Genomic DNA, 6,025 nt, shown 5'->3' with positions numbered 1-6,025 from the left:
AATGAATGGCTTCTTTATATAGACAAAAGCTAAGGGGGAAAATATCTCTACATGGTTTTACCTAAATTGATAATTAAATCATTTTCTACAGTTCCAAATGATATAATTTTATATGCCTTAAAGGATTTGGGCAGTTGTCACTAATTGAAAGGTTTGAGCTCCTAGGAGAAAGTTACTGTTGTTTGCTGGCTAATAAGTACTCTCTCCGTTTCATTTTAATCTACACACTTTGACATTTTATACTATTCATAAATTTCACAATTGACTATTATTTGTGATTTATACGCGGATGAAAATATAGTCATGTGGGATATTGTTAGATTCATCATAACATGTATTTTATTAATACGTACTTTTTATAATTTTTACGAATACAAAACTAAAGATATATGTCTTCAAAGTTTTACATTATTGACATGCATGAAAAATGTAAGTATGTAAATTAAAATGAAATGGAAGGAGCTATTCCTTTCGTTTTTTTAAAGATTTTCTCGCCTTTCATTTCTAAGGGTCTGTTTGATTTATTGGATTAGATTGGAATAGTATGGATATTCTTATCAGGGTAGTATGGATCCAGGTCCTCATACTTAACCGTTTGGTTCAATTTTATAATGAATTCTAAGTCTATCCAGTCTTTGATAGTTTGATTCAATCCTGAAATAGATTATTTGTCCAAGAGTGTTCCCAACAGTTAACCTTTAGGGATTTATAAAGAGAAAGAGGAGCGTGGGGATATTAAAGAAAGAAGAAAGAGGGAAAAAAATGTAGGAGAGAGAATAATAAACAGTTCATAAACCATTCACTATAGGATACAGAAAATACAAATAGCTCAAATTGAGGTTGTGGAAAATAAAAAGCGCTACATGTCACAATATTACAGGATGTGTTTCATCATCCAATGGTTTAAAATCCTTGATCTCAATGGTTACAAAATAGATCTTATACTTTCTAAATATAGTTGTAACAAAATAGATGTTACACTTCCTTTTTAGCTAAGGATCTTTATCTATCTCTTTCATATCACATGATCTCCTTTTTCTTTTTATTTATTTCTCTCCTCTTTAAAAAAAAATTGCCTAAAAAATATGTAAAATCTATTTTGTTACAAATGAAGTACTAATAACTTACAAAATTAGGGTTTTTCGATCTCCTTCGTAAGAAAAGGTTTTTCGATCTCCTTCGAAAGACAAGGTTTTTCGACCTCCTTCGAAAGACAGGGTTTTTCTCCTCTTTTAGAGGGGGAATTTCTACAGGTTACAATCCGAGATACTGGATCTAATGGATTGCCGTGAAATTATTTTGTTGGTGAAGAATTATGCGGGATCACAAAGGTTATCAATTTTTCGAATACGGTCAGATGAATCCGACGGAAATCATCCTCACGACTACAAGGGATCGTTAGATTGTCTTCCAACAAGGCTGTATTTTCCAGCGATATAAGCGGGAGATGTTCCACATTGCAAGATTTGTTTGACGATCGTAGTTTTTATGAAGGAAATTTTTGTTTGATTCAACTTATGTATTTGTTTGATTCGATTGCTTATGTAGATGTCGTATGACTTTTTATTAATGAATTAATTTTACTATTAAAAAAAAACTTGCAAAATTAGGGTAATGAGAACCTAGCTAAGAACAGGAAGAGAGTGAAAACTGGCAGATATGGAGTGAAGGATAGTAAAAATGAAGTAAATAAAAGAAAGTAGTAGGACTCTAGTGGGATTTTTTTTAATAATATTTTTTTATATATTAGAGATAGTAATAGGAGGGTAGGAGTTAAGGATAAGGATGATGAGCAAGTGAGAGTGGGGTCCTTAAAGAAAATATCATATGAATGGATCAGGGAAAGGTTTTCGGATTACCCTCCACCTGTCTTTATTTGAGTACAATTATTGTTCTATTCTTTAAGGGATAATTGTGGGCCCCAAGATAGATGGGTTGAGAATGACAAGTAGGTCCCTCACGCACCTTGTTTTGATTATGGAATCTAATCTAATCTAATCTAATCCCATTAATCTATATTAATATATTAAAAGGCGTTTCTAAACAAGGAACGGTGCCACGTGGCGCTCTCCCTAAGTTTATTTTACTCCATGTAATTCACATACAACAAAAAAATAGAAATTACATAGTGTAGGATTTGATCCCATGACTTCAAGTTTATATACTAAAGTTTTAACCACTAGACCAAGTGATATTTAGTGTTATGATTTCAAACTATAATATTAATAAATGAAAATTTCTCTTACCCGGAGCATAGCCCGGGCCTAATAACTCGTTTAGCTTAATAAAAAGTGATTTGATAAGCAAAGAACTATACGAAAAAAGTGATTTGTCACGTGCTTAGTGTTTAGTACATTTTGGCATTTGGTAACAGTCATCGTCTCATCGTTCGTCGCATCGAGTAGATGAAATTTGGCAGTTTTCGGAGGAGAGGACTAATAATTTAGAGGTGGCAAACGGGTCGGGTCACAATCGGGTTAACTTTTTGTTTGAATTGCGTTTGTCTCGGGTTTGTATGGGTTAATATCCGGTCCATGAGATATCGGGTCGGGTTAGATCGGGTTTTCGATCTCGCAAAAAAATAAAACACATATAAGACTAATGAAAGTAAATTAAATAATTAATGGACAGTGACTAAATCATATATAATATTTCGTGACTAATATTTTCCTTAAATTTGTTTAAAAAATAACTAATATGACAACCTTTATGATCAGGTTCGGGTTGTGGTCATCATTATCGTGTCAATTTCGAGTTTGTGTAGATTCGGGTTCAGATCTATTTTAATTCAGGTCTATTTTAATTCGGGTCGGGTTATCTTCGGGTCGTTATTTTCGGGTGACAATGGGTTTCGGGCTGGGTCAATTTTGCCGGCTATACTATTCAGTATAGTTAATAATTGTACGTTGTATAACTAGTTAACTACTTCGAGTGTTGGCATGAGTGGTTAAAGGTCTTTCGCTTCTTAACTAAAATCTCGGATTCGAGTTTTGGGTATGAAAAAAATCAAGCTGGGAGGAATGTAGCGCTTCAAGATACCCATGTAAACTCCCGCGGGAGATTAATTCATTTGCCGAAGGCGGTGAGAAACTCCTCGTAATAGGACCAAAATAACTACTTATTTGTATCTTGTTCAATTAATTTACAATTAATTCATAAAAATTTAGAAAATTAAAGAAATGTTCAATCAAAGAAATAATAGAAAAAAAATTCTTATAAGAGGTAAGAATTGAACCCCTATTACAAAAATAGAAAGAATACCTTACCACCACTCCATCAACCTTGATTCTCAAACATAGCTTTTAGTTGGAACTTGGATGTATGATGTATGGCATTGATATTGCTTGGTAAAACTAACATGCGGAAGAGTTTTTTTTTTTTTTTTTTTTTTGACAGGAACATGCGGAAGAGTTGAGTTAGCGTACCATTTGTCAAATTTATCAGTGAAGAGCAGATTCCTAAGTGCACTATTTTTCAATTGGTAAGCAAAGATAGATTATAATTTATATATGTAATCAATAAAATGAACCAATTATAAAAGATGGCGTGTGAAGAGGTGGTCAAGAAGATAACAATTTTAATAATGGTAACAATTATGTCCGATTACGTTTCCAGATTGGCGCCATTTTGCGCGATAATCCAGTGATGAAGACACGAAGAGAGGTTTGTGTTTGGGAAATTCACTATCCTTATGTCATATACTTCATCCGTAAAACACTATACCAAGAAAAAGAAAAGTGAAAGTATTGGGTCAGACCGTCTGACCCAATGCATATTGTCAGACGGGCTGAGTCCTATTGTTGCTCTAATTCCAAGCTTCACAAAGACATTCAACATTAGTTTTAAGAACAGATTTTAAACCGGAACAACAGTTTCCCCAATCTACCCCTCTCACGGTACTCCTGGTGGTATTTATAGCCGTTGCATCAGCGGCGGCGTTAACGGAAGCAAAAGATTCTCCGGCACCAGTAGACTGCACGATTGTGGTACTAAGCATGTCGGATTGTTTGTCGTACGTTACCAACGGTTCTACCGTACAAAAAACCAGAAGGAAACACTTCACTGTCCTTCTCTCTTCGATGCCCCTTCAAATCATGTTTGAGCCTATGTTCAAAGTTTCAAACCAAACCCACTGTTCTCATCGCTGTTTTTTTGTTTGAGGAGAGAGAAAGTAAGAGAGTGAAGAAAAGGTGGCGAGTAACAACAAATTGAGGTTGGTAGTTTTCTTCATGAAATTCTTAATTTCAGTCTTCATTCTTTTCCTCTTTTCCATTTTCAGTTGGTTATTTTTCTGTTTCAGTTGGACTTTGTTTTGTTTCAGTTGGACTTTGTTTTGTTTGAGTTGGACTTTGTTTTGTTTCAGTTGGACTTTTGTTTTGTTTCAGTTGGACTTTGTTTTGTTTCAGTTGGACTTTGTTTCGTAATATGTATACCAACTTAAACAAATAATGGACCAACTGAAACAAAGAATGGACCAACTGAAAGAAATAATTGGCCAACTGAAAGAAATAATGGACTAACTGACAAAAAAAATTAAGACTACCTGAAAAAAATGAAGACTACCTGAAAAAAAAATGAAACTGAAAAAATGAAGACTACCTGAAACTCAAGTGAAGTGGTCCGACGAGAATATTGTGTCGGACGAGTCCGACACAATACGAACTCAAAAGAAAAAGGTTTGTGTTTGGGAAATTCACTATCCTTATGTCATATACTTCATCCGTTTCTTGTTAATTGCTACATTATTTAGACACATTTTCAAAATATTTTTTAACCCTTAATATCTCTTATTTCATATAAGTAAAAATTATAAAAATTTGATATTATAAATTTACACATCGAGACGAAGCTAACAAGACCACACATGACTATACTTTTACTTATACCCGTTTGGTAGTTGGTCACAAATGATGGTAATGGGAATGAATTTGTGTGTAAATTTGTGAAAAATATCATCGTCCATTCCCATGGTAATGCTAATTTATCCTAAAGTGTTCAATTTTCTTCTTGAATTTTCATTCCCATCCAATACCACCTTGTTGGTGGTAATGAGTGGTAATGAAAATTGCTTCCCTTTGGAGACAAAAACACAAGTTTAGAGGTGAGATTGCTTGCCCATTGAAAAAAAATGTCTCCCCATAGAAATTTTAAGAGTGCTTTCCCTAGTAAAAAACTATACTTAAAATTCATTCCCATTACCGCAATTCATTAACAACTACCAAACATGTCGTAGTTGAATTTGTCAAAATAGAAATATAACAATTATAAAAAAAGGAAAAGAATACTAACATATTTTGTGACAATTTTCTTCCAAGAAAAATAGTAAAAAGATCATACAATTCTCAATTAGTGCACGAAATAACCCTTCAACCTCTACGGTTCTCAATAGATGACTCCACTCTTCAACCTTGCCTAAAGAAATCTTTGTGTCGTGAAATCTATCACAAATTATTACTCCATTCATTCCATGTTAATCATCATAATGCACCATGAGTTCTATTATTTTATTGTTATAGCTAACTTGATTGAAGATAGTGAATAATATTATATTATGAGTAAATTGTGTAAATCTTTTAATTGAAGGTGGGCTAGGTGATGCTACTATTTTATTATCATTTCGTTAATTATAATGTAGGTATGAAGCATTGTTGTAGAGTGAAAATCAACAAGTAATTAATCCATGCCTACAACGGAGATGTTGCAACTAATATCAAACAGCTGGATATTTAGAGTGTTGCAATTAATAGAAGACAGAGTTATCAAAAAATATTATTCTTACAATAAAAGCGATTGCACAAATAACAACAATCGTAACACCATCACCACCAACCAGCAAGAAAAATTATACTTCTGAGCAGAAGTAGATATTATGTGAGCAAAAGTTCATGGGGAATCATCGACCCAAAGCGTATAGGATGAGGTTGTAGCTTTGTCATGTTTTTGACTTTTCAATGCGTTTATTGTGCACCTGAGCATACCTGTAAGTTCTATTGACTATCAATCTAAGAATAATATCAAACAATAA

This window comes from Beta vulgaris, chromosome 8 (genome assembly GCF_026745355.1).
Source record: "Beta vulgaris subsp. vulgaris cultivar EL10 chromosome 8, EL10.2, whole genome shotgun sequence".
NCBI classification, from domain to species: domain Eukaryota; kingdom Viridiplantae; phylum Streptophyta; class Magnoliopsida; order Caryophyllales; family Amaranthaceae; genus Beta; species Beta vulgaris.
This window is presented reverse-complemented; position numbering follows the sequence as displayed.